Raw genomic sequence first — 19,881 nt, 5'->3', positions numbered from 1 at the left:
CACTGCAGATGTCTGTATTCAATTTTAATAAACAAATGCACTAATGTAAATTATATTCACGTGAATGAATACACTGAATCTCTCTATTCTTTGTAGCTTTGGGAAGGGTGAAACAGTAAGTAGTCTCCCCGCAAGAGGACTGCCACCCTCCATTCTCAAACCATACCATTATGAAGGGAGAAGTATAAATAGGAAAGTGAAGTAGGCTACAGGCCTGAACTCTGACCCTTTCTATACCCAAGGGAAAGGTCGACAACTCTTCTCCCTCTGGAGAAAGAGGCCACTGTAGAAAAAGGGGCCCTCCTGAGCCCCTCCCCAAGCCACCTTCTGAGCCAGTTGCTACCTGGTCCAGACCTCCACTGGCAGGCACACCTGGAGCTGCATCACAGCACCTGGGCAGGTCTTGAGGGCCACCAGAGCACACCCAGGACTGCACTCGCCCCACGTCTATAGAAGGAAGTGCTCCTTCCCTGGGCTGACACTAATGGAAGATACCATCACTGGCTCCAAAGCTTCCTCCAGCTGGAGAAACCACCTCAGGCCACTGTCCTCCCCCTTCTCCCAGGGGATCCGCCTCAGGCCATTTCAAAGCAGGAGGCATCAGGCGCAGGTGGATTTGTTGGTGGTTTTTATTTGCTCAAACTTGGACAGAGTCTACAGGGCACTGTCACCTACTCACTCTTTTTCACACATATGTGACAAAACCATTTTCAGAAAAACCTGGCATTTGGCCCAGGCTGACCCTTACAGAGCAGGGTTCACAGCTGTACCCTCGCTATTTCCCCCTCTACTATAACTCTGAGGGTGTCATGCTGAGGAAGAGGTTACCCAGAAAGCAAAGAATGACCCTGGGTTTACACAAAATAGCCACTCAAACAAGATGTTCAGGAGGGCTTAAAAGTGTGGGCAGGTGGTCAGGACAGAGGTCTTTTGCAGGGGAGACAAGGGACTAGATACTACTGGCAGGGAAGAAGTACAGACAGCAAGGAGGGGCTGGGCCCTGATTCTGAACACAGCTACACATTCGTGGGGAAACAGAAGGGTTCAAACAAGGTAAGCAAATGTGGTTCTCAACCTTAAAAATGCGTCTGAACCACCCAGGCAACTTGTTCCACAGGAAGAATTCCAAACCAACCCTTGCCAGTAGACTGGTTAGTAGGTTCAAAGCAGACCCCAGGCACCTGCGTTCCTCACTTGTAACCCAGGACCACACTCTGAAAACGCCGCGCTGGCAGCTCAGGTCTACACTTCCCTCCTGCGGAACAGTATCAAGGGCAGTGCTGCGAGCCCTTTGATGACCACGGAAAATCTGCCTCCTCTATGGAGAGCAGATAACTCTCCCATGTGGAATTCCAAATACAGTAGTTCCCCCTTATTCACAGTTCCACCTTCCAGGGTTTTAGTTATATGCAATCAGCTGCAGTCCAAAAACATGAAATGGAAAATTCCAGAAATAAACAATTCATGAGTTTTAAATTGCAAGCTGTTCTAAGTAGCGTGATAAAATCTCACCCTCCCGCTCCAACCTGCCAGGAACATGAATTGCGCTTTTGTTCAGCATCTCTACACTGGAGGTGCTCCCCACCTGTGAGCCAGTGACTGGCTGGAAGGTTTATCAGATCCATTATCACCGCATCACAGTGCCTGTGTTGAAGTCACCCTCATTTTCCTTAATAATGGCCCCAAAGCGCTAGAAGTGACGCAGGCAACTCAGCTGTGCCAAAGAGAAGCCGTGAAGTGCTTCCTCGAAGTGAAAAGGTAAGTACAATAAGATATTTTGAGAGCGAGAAACCACATTCACATAACTTTTATTTTAGTATATTGTTCTAAGTAGTCTGTTTTATGATTAGTATTGCTGTTAACCTTTTACTGTGTCTCATTTATTAATTAAACTTTCTGCAATATACAGATCTTGTATCATAGAAATGTGCACCTGAAAGTTATATGATCCCATTAACCAATGTTACTTTTAATTTAATTTTAAAATAAATAAATTCAAATTTTTTTAAATTTAAAAATTAGCTATCATAGGTGTGTACACATATGAAAACACAGCATATACAGGGTTCGGTACTATCTGCAGTTTTAGGCACGCACTGGGGGTTTAGGGGATGACTGTAACTAACGTACACTATATTCAATCACTTCAAGGATGCAAAACATAACTCCACCCTCTTCAAGAGCCTTCCTTGGAGAGATCAAGGAAAAACCAGCTAACTCGACACTGGAAAAGCATTCACAACCCCTGCTTCAGTCAAGTGGTCATCACAGTGCGAGGAACAGCGCCCCGGCCTCTGTGGTCTTCCTCCCAGACTGGAACCCCAGTACGACCATGAGAAAAGCTTCAGACAAAGCTTTGGTTCCCAGAGGAACCAAATGACATTAGGCAAAAACTAAGGAAATAAAGTACAGACTTTAGTTAACAATGTACCATTGTAAGGTAAATGCTAATAATAGGGGAAACAGAATGCTGAGTATATGGAAACTCTTAACACTATCTTTGAAAATTTTCTACAAATATAAAACTATTCTAAAATGAAAGCTTTAAAATATTTATGTACTACATATACATAAATACATATATGCAAAGAATAACATGAATGTCTTTCGACATTTACAAACTGTACTTTGAAAAGCTAGTAAAAACTATTTAACAAAAGGAGCTAAACACTTTATTAGCTCAACGCAACAGAATAAAGTAACCACATGGCTGAGACAGTACATTTGCTGTTTTTCAGAAAACACATTATATGTACTTCAACGTGTAAAATAATAAATATGCTGCATCAGTTTGTGAACAAAAAGGAAACCTTGTTCCCTAAATGAGATCCAATACAAACTTACTAATTCACATTAAATTCTCTCTTAACCGGGTCCTTGAAAGCTAGAAGTCAATGAATTCCAATCCATCTTTAAAACTGCATCACAAAACTCATATTAAATTCTCATTATTCTCAAATTAAGTTATTTTGAACACAAAGCATTAATTATAGTGTATCACAATTTAATTGTGGTATATCACAAAAACCATTTTACACTAATCCATGCCACTGAAAGTTAAAAGAAAATGTAACCTGGTTCAGTGTGAAATGAAGGGCAAATCACCAGTTACAATTCTAATGGTGTGAATGCTGCATTAGCTACTGCCACATACCAAACAGAACTAAACCAGAAACACCAAATTCGGTCACCTCTGCAAAATGGTTTTGTACCAATTTCTCAAAATGGCACAATGATTTGGGTACTGGATTAGGCAGAAGTCAACAATTTCAAAGACTGCATTTAAAACACACAAAACAGAACATCTACAATGAAGTAAGAAATGGTTTCGTTTCAAAGGAAACTAAAGGAAACACTTCAAACTAGACGATCAGCAGAGTAAGAAAGTAAACCTGTAAACTGTCTGGACAGGATTGATTTACAATATATTCATTACTAATCCAGGCAAAGCAGTTTTTTGACAAAATAAATCTTTTTAGACTAAAATGTAAAGGCATTATACATTTATGCCATTTTCAATTTTAAAAAGGGGAATAAGAAAGTATCAGCGTGCTAGCTAATGCCATAGTCTCATTAAGAACACCAACAAGGAGTTTTACTAATTTTTGATATCTAAAGGACTTAAGCAAATGTACTTAAGTAGTAGAAACCATACTTATACTCTATAAGTAGAGTTTACATTATCTTAAAATTCTGAGTTTACTAGTCGACCCCCACATGAAGTGGTCATCCTGAGCAAACGGACAGCATGACCCCCACCCGGAAAGAACAGCAATAATCCTGGGAAGCAAGAGCAGGGAACTGGCCCCAGCTACGGGGATGAAAGGGGTTGACAACTGGCCAGTGGGACCATTTCTGCTGTGCCACATGCCACTATCTCCAGGGTGGCCTGTACACTGAAGAGCTTCGAAAGATCTTGAAGAAAACATGAGCATTATCCTTCTGTGGAATAACTGAACTAAATTCTTCCTGGCCTTAGGGACTTTCCATGTGCGTTCCCCTTGTGTCTCCTACAGGACCCCACACAGAGGTAGTGAAAGTCGCTTTGTACACTTGTTACTTGGGATTCGAGTTGACTGTGAACCTGTAAAATGTCTCCGCATTGGACTGTAAGCTTCCTGGGGGGCGAGTCTTTGTCTGGTCCTATTCCCGGAGCACCTGACACTGGCGCTCACAGAGCTGGCACCCCTAAGTATTAATTGTGTCACAATTTAGTTAAGCGAAACTGGGGCAGCAGTCCGATTTATAGGTCAGATCAGTAAGAATAACGCAGGTTTTCTACATTTCCATGCACACACTCATTCAGTCATATAATTAGATTCACAAAAAGTAATGGTAGCAAAAATTTACCACATAAGTCAATTCGTGCCATTCTGCTTCAAAGAAACTTCTCTAACAAAGAACTGTACAGTTCCAGTTTTAAAATAGGGAAAGGCTGAGCAATAAAACGTCTTTTAAAACATTGGAACTAAGCCCTTCTTTCATAGAAGACAAAAACAGAGGTCAAGAGAGGGTAAAAATTAGCTATGCAACTTGAGCCAAATTAGCAGCAGGTGAAAAAGAGAATCAACATCTCTATTCTTCATATGATGCAAGATGCTGGAAGTTCAAATTTAGAAGAGTAGCTAAAGTTCAGAATAAGCCTGTTTTAATCCAGCTCCTCTTATCATTAAAAGTCAAGAAGTTACTGCAATAAAAGACGAAACATTTTATTTTGAGGAAGGAGCCTTGAATAATTGCTCCAAGGTCCTATTGAATCAAGTCCAGGGTCTCCAACTCTAGATTTGGGACATCTCACAGAAATCCCTGGCCTGAGGCCCCTCCTTGACCACACACCAGTATGACCCCTGTGGGCCAATTATCACTGTGCCCTGTGATGCCCCGGTTCACATCTACACAATGGCTGAGTAACCACACTGGCCTCCCCCCACCAATGCTGTAAGAGACAACGCAGACACAAATGAGAATGAATCAGATGTTTATACTGTTTACAGCACATAAATTCAGAAATAAGTCTGTCCACAATTACCATGAATTTTTCAGAGGTCTTTTGCCTGAGCATGGGAGGATTGAGAAAAAGAAAAGAGTGACTGTATTTTTAACTCTTTCCACCAAGATCGGTTGACAAATTTATAAAGCATTGGTGTGGTATTAATCCTGGTAACAGAACAAAAAGAGAGGAGACAAGAAGCTACCAAGTAAAAAGGAAGGGCAATCCCAACAGGAAATGATTTACACAAACTAGATTTACATAAGGCCAAGGAAACTCCTAACTGGTATACGTCTTAATGTCTAGGTCACTCTGACTTCGTCACGTAACAGCTTGCTTACAGAGAAGGAGTTTGGGCATCGACGCCGTACTCCAGGCTGGCTAACAGGCAGCTCTGCCACTAACATAGACACTGGGAGTCATAGTCTAACAGCCAAATTATCATTCTCCTTTCCTTTCCCCAGGAAAAGGTCTAATTTGTGGTATTTTTGTTCTCTCTCCTCTGAAGAGTTTATTTTTTAGAACTATATAAAGAAGGAAGCACATTTGAAAACTTAACAGATGTGACCAGCTCAAAGATAATGAAGCTGAACCTAGACTCATGAACTTTAGTAATAACAAAAATATTTTTTTAATACACAGTCACCAATTGTAAGGTTTCTGAGGTAAGTAAACAGATATCTTTGATCAGTTCAAACACTAGAAGTCAATTACTTATTAAAAGCAATTTATAAGGGGCCTGCATTACTTCTTTGTAAGTGAACATTCTAAGGGAAAAAAGTTTTTATCACAGTTCAGCAAGATATTAAAATGTTCCCCACAAATCAGCATTTCATATTTATATCATCCAAATATGAAATAGAAAATAAAAAGGCAATGTAAGCCATACTTTATCACTAGCAGTATTACAGATAAACCATAGTTAAGTCAGTTATATTAAACTGTCTCCTTTACACATTTAACTGCAAAGATACTAAATAGTTTCACTTTCTAAATATACTATTTTTCATGTTTATAACAGTGGGGACAAAATCTCCAAAAGGGTGACAATGTGGAAGAACACATGCATCATCAATTTATATAGATGTTTAAGCAAAGTGGAGCATCACTTAGTTCCATTGAGGTTGCAGAGGCAATGCCATTCGGGGCCAGGTAATTGTCTGTTGCGGGGCAGTCCTGTGCACGGTAAAGATGCTCAGCAGCATCCGTGGCCTGTCCCCACTGGACACCAGGAGCACACCCCAGTCAGGACAATTAGAAAACGTCTCCAGACATTACCACGCATCCATATCAGCAAAATTGCTCCCAGTTGAGAACCAATAATCTATATATAGAAGTAAAGGTTCAAATCTCAACTAGGTTTTTAAAATGTTAACATTTAAAAAGGTATTTTTGTACTTGTAACTTTATTCCTTAATTCAAACCTAACAGCCAGTAAGGTCCAAGAATAAATGGGAGATTGTACATATTAATGAGCAATATGTTGAAAACATATTTTTTTCCTTCAACATATAACCAATAACTTTCCTCACCGATCTGAGACATTAATGAAAACAGAATCTACTTTTTGTTTTTGGAAGGTGGACTCAACTTTCCTAGCTAGGGCTGAGTCAAGGTTAAGTAGTAATGAATTACACACTAGAGTCTGAATCTATGATGGATCAACTGAACTACACAGTTCCATCCATCCACACCCCAAAATGAGAGTTCTGACAGCAGAACTCTCTCCCTTTTGTAGAGAGTAATGGCAGAGTTTCTTTGTAGACACCCCTGGGTCATGTCTACTGAATCATGGAAAACAGACCTACTAAGGAAACTACAAGAAGGGAATGAAGCAAGAAAGACGGCTTAATAAAGGCAGGATAACTTCTAAATACAAGCTAGGGAGGTCCAAAGAAGGCAATAACTAAAACATGTAAAGGGAAAACCATGTGAGTTCGGATAATGAAGACAGATGGTAAACAGACAACTTTAAGTAAGTGGTCGGGGGTTGGAGGTATACTTTAAGTGAGTCACATACTGTGAAACCCAGAGGGCAGACCCAAAAGAAAAACCTGTTTTTATATCTGTTTCACCAGGTTCTGCTCCTAAATATGTTTCTTCAAAAAAAGTTTGAACAGTTTCACTATTCATCTATATCAAATTTCCCAAAACTGTCTATATAATAACTCCCTGACTCCTTGTTATTTCTTGCTCTCTTAAAAATACTCGAGCAGCTCACAGATTTTATGTCAGTGTCCCCAAGCTGGCATCCATCACTCAGAGCAATCAGAGCCGCTTACCACCAACCCAGACCTCTCCCTAACACACACAGACTTGAAAACAGGGACACAAGCTTTGGAAGTGGTTGTTCTTGAAATGAATACAGCTGAAAAGAGGGAAAGAGAGCAAGCTTCTCTCTGTAGCCAGCCTCATAAGTGGCACAATTCACATAAATATTTGTTGACTTGCAGACATCCTTAAAAACTCAGCCAAAATTTCTAAGATATTAAACTGAGGTATGTCCTTTAAAGAAAATCACCCTGGACACTGATGAGCTCTGTCCTATCAGATGGCGCCTTCTTAGACACTTCACTATGACCTTACCTTCTTCGAACATTTCTCACTCATGGCTGCCCCACCATGGCTCGGGAAATTATCAAGTTGAAGAAAATTATTTTTTGCTGCTACTTCTCCTGAAGCATGCTACACATATGGAGCTGGCCACATGAGAAGCAGCTTCACTGCAAATCTAAGCCTATGAGTTAAAAGGAACTGCCCAAGTGGTAGCCCATCCGAAAACCACTGTGTCCCTATGTCTTGGGACACACAGCAGCCTCCCCCAGCAGAAGCACCAGACTCTTGGTTGTATCTCAGGTCCATCTGCTGCAGGGGAAGGCTGCCCAACACTTTGATGACTGCAAAAATCTTCCAAAAACAGAAGGGTAGGGTTAGGATGATCTGGCATTACAAAACTCACTTGGAATGGCAGCCATGGTAGATGGTCCGTCCCACTGGAACCTTGTAATAGCCATCTTCCAAAAATCCACATTGAGACTTGACCTGGCCTCTCTCATGACCTGAGAAGTACAATTCTAAAGCCACTTGGGGATCTTCAGGACCCCCTGAAAGCCATCAGGACCTGCAAAGATGTTACAGTGGCACAAAGGAAAAAGATCTGGTCTGCTGGGCTCCCAGGTTTTCTGTAAGCACCTACCTACCCACCTTCCCTTTAGTAACAGTAGCTCATTAAGAAAAAATAGCTGAAGTTAAAAATGGCCTCCTCAAGGGTCTCCCGCACTCACTCCTGCTTCTTCAGTCTCCATGGTGGTGGAGATAGGGTGGGGACCCATCCGCAGCTCTTTCTGAAAGGGCACAACCATAAATACCTATGAGATAGTACCTGCAGAGCAGGCTTGCAGGCCACTCTCAAATTAAGTGCTGTTACTATAAAACAGAAAACCTCTTCAGTCGCCCAATCACTGCACAAATCCCTCAGCAGCAGCTCTCACTGGGTGGAACCTGCTCCCACACAGATCTGACGAGACCTCACCAGAAAAGCACATTCCCAGGCACCATTCCAGACCTCTGCATCACACATTCTGGGGCTGGTCCAGTGACCTGAGGTTTAAGGAGCCCTCCAGGGGGTGCCAATAGCCATCTCAGAGCTGGAGAGTTAGCACTTTGAGGACCACCAGTCTGTGGTAGATGTAGGGAGGGGCCGGGAGAGAGAAGCAGCAAGGTCAATTGTGTTCCATAATGCTCCCGTGAGCTTTCACCGCTACCCCTGCGGGACCACTGGAGTATCTCAATTATTCGTTAAGTTCATTCAAAATTCAGGGTTTCCTCCACCTCTTGGCTGACTGGAAGGGTTCCACTGCTGATCAATGACTTCCCATCAATATTTCTCAAATCGTGTACCATAATAAAAGTTTACAGTTCTGTTTATGTACTTTCAGACACATTTTACTGAAGAGATGGTGACCTACCTTAGTGGTAAGAGAAGACTAAGAAGTCGGACAGTCCGAGTTTGAGAGTTGCAGGTCTGCTGCACACTCCCACTAGCTGTGACCTTAGGCGAGGTAACCTGCTATGTCTCTTCCAGGTCCTGATCTATAAAGTAACCACACTAATCTTTAAAAATAGTATCTCTTTGAGAGACTTCAAAGAGCTATTATTTTGTGTACAATACTGAGAACAATAATTACAATGTGTGATATTGGGTGTGTGTTAGGGGAGAAGCTAATGATCACTATAGAAAATACATAATTTTAGTTTCTGTACTTAAGAACTTAACATGTACCAGAAATATGTTGAATACCAATACCCAAGTGAGTTACTTTACACCGATAATTTAAACTCTAAAATTCAAAACATATCTGTAACATGTATGAGGTATTTTCATTATATGTAACCAAATCTGATTTTAGTACTCTAAAATTGTTTGAGTGCATGAAATACTACATTCTTATTTACAACTACACAGATTATACCTTTATCATTGAAGAAAAATGGAAATTATTTTTACTTCAAGTTATTTCCACTACTCCTTTTTTAGCTATCTCACCTTCAAAAATACAGAATAAGTGAAGCTTAAATCATATAAAATGTACAGACCTGCAACTGCCAGGAGGCAGCCACTGGCTTTACATGGCCACCTAACACTCCAAATGTAAGGAGAGGGCATGAGTGTGTGTAAGTGTAGAATAGAAGCCCTTTCACAGCCTTCACCCAATAAAACAATGTGAATTATCTCACAAATAGTGTTTATATGGATTACATATAGAAATAAAAATATTTTAGATTTATTGGGTAAAACAAAATATATTATGAAAATTAATGTCACTTGTTTCTTTTTACATGTTTAATGTGGCTACTAGAACATTAAAATCACATCTGTGGCTCACATTTGTGACTCTCATTATTTTCAGTAGGACAGCCGTGCTCTTGACAACCAAGCACTTCACAGGGCATTTCCAGGGAAACACTCCACGCTGAAACAGACACACAGCATTTTGTGCACTTAGTCTCTCTCCTGCCATAAGGGGCTCACAGTGCTGAGGTACAGAGCTGTAGATGATTGGGGCACCATCATTACAAGGGTAAACACTGAATCAGCATAAACTCATTATAAGCTCTGGCATTTTGTTATCACAATTAGCAAACGGTTGTTTAGTGTGTAGCCACGGGTGACTATAGTGGCTCGGTGCATATCTTGATGCTGAGCGAACACGGACTTGGGACACTGATCTAAGGGCAACAGAGAGCCACCAATGTAGACTATGGCCAGACCTGAATATTAGGGTGCAGTGAGCAGAATGAATTGGCAAGAGTGGTTTGAAAGGTATTTTGACAGTCCAAGTGAGAGAATAAATAAAATGCACAGCAGGGCTGAGATGTAAGAGATCTTTTGAACGTAAAATCAATATAATTTAGAGTTAGGAGGTGAGGAAGAATTCAAGGATGACCAAGTTGAATCGACGATGGAACACTGAGAAGGCTGGCAAGTCAGAAGAAGGTGCATATAGCTTGTGCCATTCAGACTTTCGGGTGGAAATTATCAGTAAAAAATTGGATAATTCATATGAATGACAGAGTGACTGAACGAATGAATTGTGAATGAATATCCACATCTGAGCTGGAGAGCTGCCGGTCACACAGACATGTCCCCCACCCTTGTGCAATCATCTTGACCCACTCATACTGGCCTAGGTCAGCCACATTCATGCACTGCTCAAGGTGTACTTTCCCAGGCACTGCCAGGCACACCCACTGAAGGGACACACACTCCCATGGTGAAGACTGTGGTCACAGCAACAGCCAGCCCAGAGTGGATGGCCTCTCTGCCCTAGGTGGCCACCGGCCTCGCCCTCTCACTTCGCTCTATTCATCCAGGACCAGGATACACTTCCATGTTCACCAAAAATCCAACAATTTCTACAGATCTCGTATTATATCGTGACCCTACTCCAAAAACAAAATGCCTGCAGGCGAACCCATGTGTTAACATGCCACACACATTAAGGGGCAGCATCCATAAATGGAATTAAGTCAACACTGTTATCTCTACATCATTCTACTTAAAACCTGACCAGCGCCTAGAAGCCCATGCCAAGGCTGCTTCTCTAGTTCCAGGTTCTCTGACGAGCAGTGAACTACTATTCCCTCCTCACTCTCTACTGCTCTGTCACAAGCCCTGGCTGGTGTCCTCAAATATATGGATTCAAGTCTGGGTGAAGGAAGCAACAGGACTTCATAGTATAACTAGCCTTGTTTTTGATCAGAGTTACAAATTGAACTGTCCCCCAAATGCTCATAAGTTGGGCCCTAACTCTCAATGTGACTGTATTTGGAAAGAGGGCCTTCAAGGGGTTAATTAAGGTTACATGAGGTCATAAAAGTGGGATTCTGATGCAACAGGACTGGTGTCTTCATAAGAAGAGACCAGATATGAATGTGCCTGTGAGGACCCAGCAAGAAGGTGGCCATATGCAAGCCGGCAATAGAGACACACTGATAATCGAACATACCAGCACCCTGATCCTGGACCTTCCAGCCTCTAGAACTGTGAGAGAGAGATTTCTGTTTTACATCCAGTCTATGGTGTTCTGTGATGGCAGCTTAAGCTCACCAAGGGGCACACAAACAGGAATAAACATTCTTCAACTTGCTGGCTCCTAACAATGAAAGACAAAAGTTCACTGATTCGGCTCCTGTCTGCTCCCCTGAAGTGGCTCATCTTCACTGAGTCAACTGAAATGTAGAATCAGCTGCCACCAACACGCGTTCGCATCTGCAGCACAACAAAAGCACGAGGTCTATGACACGCCGTTCCATCTGGCCGTGCATGCTAGTAGATCAGTAGCCTCATAAAAATAACTTTACCCAGCACCATTTTGGTGGTCCTTATCTGATGCCTGCGTAGCAGGGGTGCACGGTGCCCCTGGAAGGACTGACACACGAGTTCAAGATCTGTCATCCTTGGCACTCTTCCGAGCTCTAGTCTCCTCACACTGACATGAGAGCAGAGCCAATTTTACCACGTCATTTCAAATATTGAATATGATGGCATATGTGAAAAGCAATTTGTAAAGTGTAATTTACCACACTAACATTAGCATCTTTAATTTTTATCTATGGTATTTTAGATCTTCATTAACCACCGACCAGCAAAACCATCCCATTTTCCAAAACTGTCTCGAAAGAGGAAATTGCAGTATTTAAACTGAGTGTACTCGAAGCTTCCTTTCTTAAAAAGATTAAAATACAAAAGGTATAAAGTAAGGTGTCACTAGACACTAAATAACTAACTTATCAGGCCAAGGTAACAATCCTTTGCCCAGAGTTTTCAGTTCAGGTTGACAGGGACAGACAGGCCAGCTACTGAAAAGTAATGTATTTAGCAAATCCATCAGCTAATTATACAGTTGGGTTTGTTTTTCATTTTACTTTTGTTTATTCATCTTTTTTTAAAGTTTAGGTTAAGGACAAAAGTGATCGATTTGACAGAAGTTACCAAATACAGAAGCCACCAGACCAAATTCTCCCATTATCTGCATATCCTGGGGACAAAAACTTTCACCATGTCAAAGAGATTCTAATCGCAGGTACGAGGATTCTGGAGGTCATTTATTACTCCTTCTCAATAGGAACCTAAAGCCCTAATAAGTCAATGGGCTCAGAATGTAATATTCATTTGTTCAATCAGGATCTGTTGGGCATCCATGTATATAATGTACAAACACAAAGAAATGTTAGGGCAGACTGTGATCAATCCTGTGTATTTGTGTGTGTTGGGGGAAGGGTATAACTTGCTAATGTTGATTATACTTTCATAAATATACATCCTTTGGGACTGATTCAAAGTGAAACACAGGAAAAAAGTCTAATTTTTAAAATTGTGTTATTAAAATGACCTAAAGAAATAAACTATTTTTACTTTAGCTGCATATTTTTGATAATTCATTAAAAGGCTGTCTTGACCGCCTTCTAAGTTGCCTTTACTCAAACATTCAACAACATGCTACATGATATCATTTTTAGCTTAGGCTCTTTGAAAACATGCCATGGAGGGTTTCCTTCATTCATTTTAGGAAAGAGAAGCAATTTGAAAGCCCCATTTGCAAACCCTCCAGATGGGAAAACTAATTTCCCAGGCCACTAGGGTAACTTCTGGGGAGTTTCCAGTTCATTTGTGGAAAAAAAAGTTAGCTTACTACTAGTTTCTCCAAACACCGCCCACTGCCCTCCCAGTCCCTGCAAACAATCTTCAGCTTTTCAGCCAGTCAGCCTCATTTTTGTAAGGTAGAGATGAATGACCACAGCCCTTTCCCCCGGGGGCACACTGCAGGTTAGTCAGCTTATGTGTCTCAGAGAGCAACACAGCCTCATCTCAACCAAGGCAAATTAACTTAATGCAAGAGGAGCAAGTAAAGGACTCAGGTCATTCCAGGCAATCAGGGAGTCTTTATGGTATTTTAAAAGGTTATCCAATTTGTGCACATGCAAGGAAGGTTTCTGGTGTATTTAATGTGGGTGCAGCTCTTTTCTCAAATACTGTATATATAATATCTGTTTGTGGGAAAACCTTGATAATCCTGCCAATGCAAATAACAGAGGTTGGGAATGTGGCAGGGTCCAAGAGAGCAGGATGAAGAGAATTTAAGTATGTAATATATAATAAAGCAGAACACAAAGCCTGAAAACTGAGACGGCTACCTGGAATGCACCTTAAACCAGCCCCACCCACTTAAAAAGTGCTAGTTTCTCCACAAGAGAGGGAGTTGTGCAGCGAGGCAATTCTCTGGACAGCAATTTGCCACCCAGTTTCATGCTTTGTTCAATGATCATTCCTGGTGAGTGTTTATGTGGCAGCTGAGAAGCTCTGAGCCCTGGTGGGGCCTCCAGAAGTACAAGCCAAGTCAAGGTCCTCCAGAAGCTTACCACTGCTTAAAGTTCTCAATTTCAGGGTCAAGCAGCTGCAAAGGGAAGACCATTAAGATCCTGCCATCTTCTTCCATCAAAACTACATCTAACCAACCTCAAGGAGAGAAATATTAAGGTAGGATTTTCCCTTGTTGTCGCTGTTTCACAAGCATGGTTAGCACCTGTTTCTGGGAAACCCCTGTTCTAATAACCTAAAAACTGAATGTCCAGCGCAATCTCGGCAGGAAGTCCATTTCTTCTATACATGTCCACGGACTGCCATTCTCTTTAGATAAACGCCTCAGGTGTTTGATTCCTGTTACTAATTTACCAGTTTATCTAGGAACACTAGGTAAGGAGTGTTCAGGAACAAAGTTTAGACCTGTTGTGATTGGCTAAAGCAGCCCAGGTTAATTTCATTTTTAGTCATTTTAAGGCTTGAAAAGCATTGTTGCTGGTGACATCAAAAATATGAAAGTCACCCCAAATTACTCTCATTCCTAACAAATTCCCTTCGGAGAAGTGGGAGAGAAGCCAGAGCTGGGCCTGGAACAGGAAGGGCTTCCCCTACCTGTGCGACCCAGACAAGCCACGCCCAACGGCCTCCCTCCGTTCAGTTTCCTTTTGGGTCAACAGAAAAAATGGGCCTTTGTCAGGGTTTAGGGTCCTCAGCCCCTAGCACTGGGATCTGCTCACCCCATCATACAGAGGCAAACTTGGCAGACTCAGCCTTAAACCTGTTGGCAAAATAAACAAAGCCAAATACAGGGGAAAATGCCAACTGAACTGTCTTGAAGAGGCAAGCGTGGACTCCACACACGTTCCTGCTTTGTCCCTGAAGTTGCTACAATACTCAAGTCAGGGGCTTGATGTTCAACAGCCACGGACCCCTAGAATCCTTCGCAGACCTTCCAACACGATCATTTTTGTGTGCAAATTAAAGCGTTCTTCACATTAAACCCCTCTACAGAATTATTCGCAAACTGCACTCACACGAGAGTTCCAGTGAATGTCTTAAAAGTCACACACCAATTTCTCCCAGAACCACTTGGTGGTTAAATTGCCCTGAATAAACCAAGAGGGCAGAGTGTAATGAGAAACTTTGTTTTAGGTGGTTGTATGAATCCTGTAAATCTGGGACAGGACACAGAGCCTTAGACTCAGCACAAAGCGCCTTCGCCCAGGCGAGAATCTCCTTTATGCGATGTGACAGCACCTTTGTGAAGGATCATAAATAGTTCCAAAAAACACAGTAAGTTCTGCGGACCGCGCTCGGCCTCCCGCGTCCCTGCGCTGGGACTGGGCGACTGCCGTTATTCTTCCCAGAGGCTCGAGCACCGGCAGGCAGCCTTGGCCACTGCACCGTCCCGTGTTGAGCCCCGGGCCAGGCGCCAGCTCACAGGCCAGACCCTCCCAGCGCGCGCAGGGGTCTCCGGTCCGGGAACTCTCCGCCCAGGCCCCTGCCCCCGTCCGCGCCCTCCGTGGCGCCCATCCTCACGGCGCCCATCTCCCCAGCCCCCTCTCCCGGGGGTGGGCGCCGGGCTGGAGGGGGGAAGGTGCGGAGTCAGGAGGTGCCGGCAGCCCGCGGCCACGGGGCCAGGCCGCGGCAGGGCCCAGGGCACTGATGGGGCGCGGAAGGGACCAGTTCCCTGGTCCCTTCTCGGGTGCGCCCCGTCCCGCGAGCCCGCTGCGCTCCAACTCCGCCGAGCGACCCAAGTTTGCAGGCCCCGCCCGGAGCCCGCCGGCAGCGCTTACCTTGCCGCCCACCGCCAGCCGAGGCCGGAGGGCAGCGGCGCGGGTCCCGGGGCGGCGGCCGCGCCCTCCCAGGCGCCGCTCTTTGTCTGTTCCGGTACCTCTTCCCGCCGCTCGGTGGACGCTGCCGGCCCGGCCGGACCCCGCCGGCCCGGGCGCCTCGAGCCTCCCGCTGCCAAGCCTCCCGGCCGCCCGTTCCACCGCGCGGCTCGGGCCTGACGAACCCCACAGCGGCGGCGACCCCTCCCCCGGCGCTGGGCGCCCGCCCCTCCTCGCTCCTCCCCCCCCCTCCTCCCGCCGCTCCTCCCAGCAGCGCCGTGACACCGCCCAGGGTCCGGCCCCGCCCCGCCCGCCTGAGCGGTTGGAGCACAGACCCACCTGGGGACCGGCAGGCCGCTTCAGGCCCGCAAGCGTCCGGGCTGGAGGCCACGCGAGGACAGGACCGCGCTCGGGGACGGTCAACTCGCGGGGTGCGCAGTCACCCGGCCTCCTGGAGCGAAGCGCGGGGTTGGAACCGGGGGTTGGAAGGGTCCCCTCTCCTAAAACGACTTGCATGGGGAGTGGGAGGCAAGGATGAGGTTGAAGGGAAAGAGAGGAAATAAAGACCACAATTTCCAGTCTCCGGTGACCGGTGGGTGGCCTTCCCACCCCTTTTTGTTTGATTTTCTTACCACGACGCTCTAGTAGTTTGGCGACTGCCCCCCTCCCGGAAGTATTCCCACGGCACTCAGAAAAGCAGGCCTGTTGTCCATCAGAAAAGTGACTTGCATAAAAATGTCACTTCCTCTCTGTAATTGCTTGTGGGCATATTTATTTATTTGCCTACTCTCTATTTACTTTCCCAACCACACACTTTTTTACTCCAACATTCTCATCGGAAGATCTTCTGAAGAGGAGGAAAGGGAATCTCTGCTGCCTCCCATGGGTGGAGTCCAGCTGAAGCACAACCACAGGTCAGAATCCTGTGAGGAGCTACGGGAAGGTGGGCCCCGGAAGAAGTTGTGTCTAGTATTGTCACCAGTGGTGGGACTGGTCTGGTCACCTGATCACACGTAGTGGCTTACCTATAAACGAACTTGAAATATTAACCCCAAGAGGAAGTTCCCCAAGAAACAAGCTTCCCTTTCACAAGCACATGCATCCAGATGTCTGTTCTGCAAGCTCTTTCCCATATGGCTTCCCAGAAGGAAATCCTGCTATTCAAATGACTCTGATTTCCTGGTAGAATAGCCCGGATCCATGTGAATAAGATCCTTTCTTAGGCTCCTGGCTTCTCATTATTTTCAAGATAATAATAATTTACCCAGGTGACATGGCAGTATCATTAGAATTACTTATCCTCTGCCTTGTTCCCAAAAGGAAGTACCAGAGGAGGGCAATGAAAGTATAATTTAACATCACAGTTGAGTGTTTGACTATCTCCTTCTTCAAATGTAGAACCTTTCTTAACCTATCTGAAATCTTCTGATTGGGGAGATAATGACCTAGCTCATAGGGGAAGGGAGACAGAGACAGACAGACAGACAGAGAGAGGAACATTGATTTGTTGTTTCACTTATTTATGTATTCATAGGTTGATTCTTTTTTTAAAATTTAATTTATTAACTTTAGCTCCTGAAACAGCTAACTCCTTTGTAAGTCCTTGGCACACTCTCTGGCAGTGGGGAACATTCAACAAGTCACTAGCTGGAAGGAAGTGCATTGTCCTGAGCAGGGATGGGTCCAAGACCAAGAAATGGGGACAGCCTTCTTCTTTTGACCTTGGAAAAGAAGCTATCTCAGCCCATCCTTCTGTGAGAACCTTTCTTATGATAAGGAAAGCAGAAGTATAGTCAATGGTCTAGCCCAACTTAAATTGGTTTATTCAAAATAGGGACAACAACACTGACCCAGACTTTCCTTCTCTGATTCTTTGTAAAGTCATCAAAGACATTCTCCATCTAAAACCCAAAGTCTCTTCTCAGTCTTTATCTTACAATTTTCTGAAGCACGTGGCATTTCTGCTACTTCCTGAAACTTGCTCATCTCTTCATTTATCCACCTTTCTGACCCACCCATCTCCTTCTTTCGTAGGGCGTGTTGTCCTCCCAACTCCTAACAGTAATATCCCGAAGCAGTTTTGGCCCCTTGTTCTTATTCTGCTATGTGCATTTTTATCTTAAAGAGAGTTGATCATGTTTTGCATGCTTCCAGCCTGGATGTTTAGTTATTACCTCCCAGGTCTGTAGCCTTAGAGAACTCCCCTCTGCCTGGCTTATCTGCTGTCCGTCTGCCTGGTTTATCATTACTTCTTCAAACTCACCACATTCAGAATGAAATTTAATCTCTTCCCCAAACTAACTCCTCCTTCCCCAACCTCCTCCGGTTTGGCCAAGAGACCACCTGGCACCTCAGCTCCTGGAAGAAAACTCATTATAAATTTCACTTCTTCCTTCCCATTCTTCGAACTCTCCCCAGGCACAGTGAGGCTCTAAGGGCTCTAGATGACCTTGGGATCCCTCTCAGTCTAAAGCTGTATGGTTCTGAGTGTTGGTGATTCTTAAATATCTCTTCGCACTTTCCATCTCCAGTGCCACATCTTAATTTTTATATGATTACTAACAATACATATAATGTACCCCCTTTAAATTCTTTACATATATCAGCTCTAATTCATACATAATATTATCTTTTTTTACATATTAAAAAAATGGAAACAGTAAGTGAAGGAGCTGGAATCAGAACCACGCACACTTGACTCTAAAGCTCTGGTACCCACTGCCTTCCACTTGGTCTCCTGTTTACTCAATTCCTCCCAACCCCCAAATTTATACTGTATATCAGCAGTATCCTGATCTTCCTAAAAATCGTTTCTATCTTGTGCCTCCCCTGTTGAAGAACTTCTTAAGTTTCCTTGTTGCCCACACAGTTCCTCAGAAGTTTTCTGACAGCAGAAGGCTTGAGTGTGGACTTTCAGGAAGGCTGAAGAATTGAGCCCTAAGAAGTCTATATTTATTATTTCCTAGGGCCATCTTAACAATTGCTTTCAACTGTGTGACTGAAAACAGAAAAAATTTATTACCTCTGAGTTCTGGAGGCCAGGGTCTGAAATGCCTGGAATCAGTGTGTTGGCAGGACCATGCTCTCTCTGAAGTTCCTAGGGGACAGCCCTTTCTTGCCTCTTCCAGCTTCTGGGGGCTCCAGATGTTCTTTGGCTTGTGTGAGCATCACTCCAGTGTCTGCCTCTGTCTTCACAAGGCTCTGTCCCCTCTGCGTTCTCTCCCTTTCTTCTTATAAGGATATTTATCCAGGATGATCTCATCTTCAGACCCTTCCCTCGTAACTTCTAGAAAGACCCCTTTTCCAAATAAGGTCACATTCAGTGGTTCCAGGTGAACACATCTTTTGGGGCCACCATTCAACTCAACACAAGACCCAGCATAGGGAGACATTTCTTTAAAGATGATGTTTGATCTAAAAATGTATGTTTCTGCATTCTATTCCATTAGCATGTCCATGTTTGTTTTACCATTAAAACTTTTTCAATAATGACATATTAGAAGTACAAAAAGCATAAACCTTTCCCCTAAAATCATATCCACATTAAATTCTAAGATTTATTTTCCAAATTCAGTCTTGCCATAACCATCTCTTTGTTTATCTGCCCCAACATAAGCTATTTGCTTTAGTCGCAAATAGCTCACGACTTTAGTCACAGCAGAGGGGCCTCTGCTGTGGCCCCTCAGTCCCACTTAATTTCCTCCTCTTACAGTATAGACACAGTGAGGAATTCCCTGTCCCCCTCATCTCCCTTTAGAGTTCCTTTCAGCCACAGGTTCCCCCCTGCCCCGCCCACTTGCCTCACCAATCCTTGGACTTGCGGGAAAACACAAGGTGAGGTTGAGGGTGCTGTAGCAGTCAAACTTAAAAGGCCCGCAGCCTGCCCAAGAGCCTGTGGCTCCAGATCACTTGACCTCTCTGGGCCTTGGACAGGTAAGTACAGAGAGTTGTGAAGATTAAATGAGATCATGTAAACATGTCTCATCTGTGTAGTTGGCACATGAAAAACACATCAGCTGTTTCATGACCTTCTATCTTAATCATCCATTCAATTGAACATATTGAGTATATTTCTATTTGTAAGGCATAAAAATCAATTCAGGAGAAATTAAGGTTTTAATATTGGAGGAAATATAAGACCAATTATACAAATAACTAATATAAAGCTTAAATATGAAAAGTACCAAACAAAACAT

At 43.7% G+C, this 19,881-nt stretch overlaps 1 protein-coding gene across 3 annotated transcripts in view; it reads right to left on the bottom strand.

Annotated features, from left to right (window-relative positions):
- NCK2 (NCK adaptor protein 2) overlaps nt 1-15,890 on the bottom strand; it is a 153,923-nt gene extending 138,033 nt beyond the window's left edge. For all 3 annotated transcript variants that reach the window (XM_053664623.1, XM_053664622.1, XM_053664624.1), the window contains exon 1: nt 15,650-15,890. The gene's annotated coding sequence lies outside the window, so the exon portion shown is untranslated. The remainder of the gene's footprint in view (nt 1-15,649) is intronic.
- Nucleotides 15,891-19,881: the final 3,991 nt, after the last annotated feature.

This window comes from Artibeus jamaicensis, unplaced genomic scaffold (genome assembly GCF_021234435.1).
Source record: "Artibeus jamaicensis isolate MK-2021 breed Jamaican fruit bat unplaced genomic scaffold, CSHL_Jam_final contig_384, whole genome shotgun sequence".
Classification (NCBI taxonomy): Eukaryota; Metazoa; Chordata; class Mammalia; order Chiroptera; family Phyllostomidae; genus Artibeus; species Artibeus jamaicensis.
The sequence above is the reverse complement of the archived record's forward strand: the minus strand, read 5'-3'. Positions and strand labels throughout refer to the sequence as shown.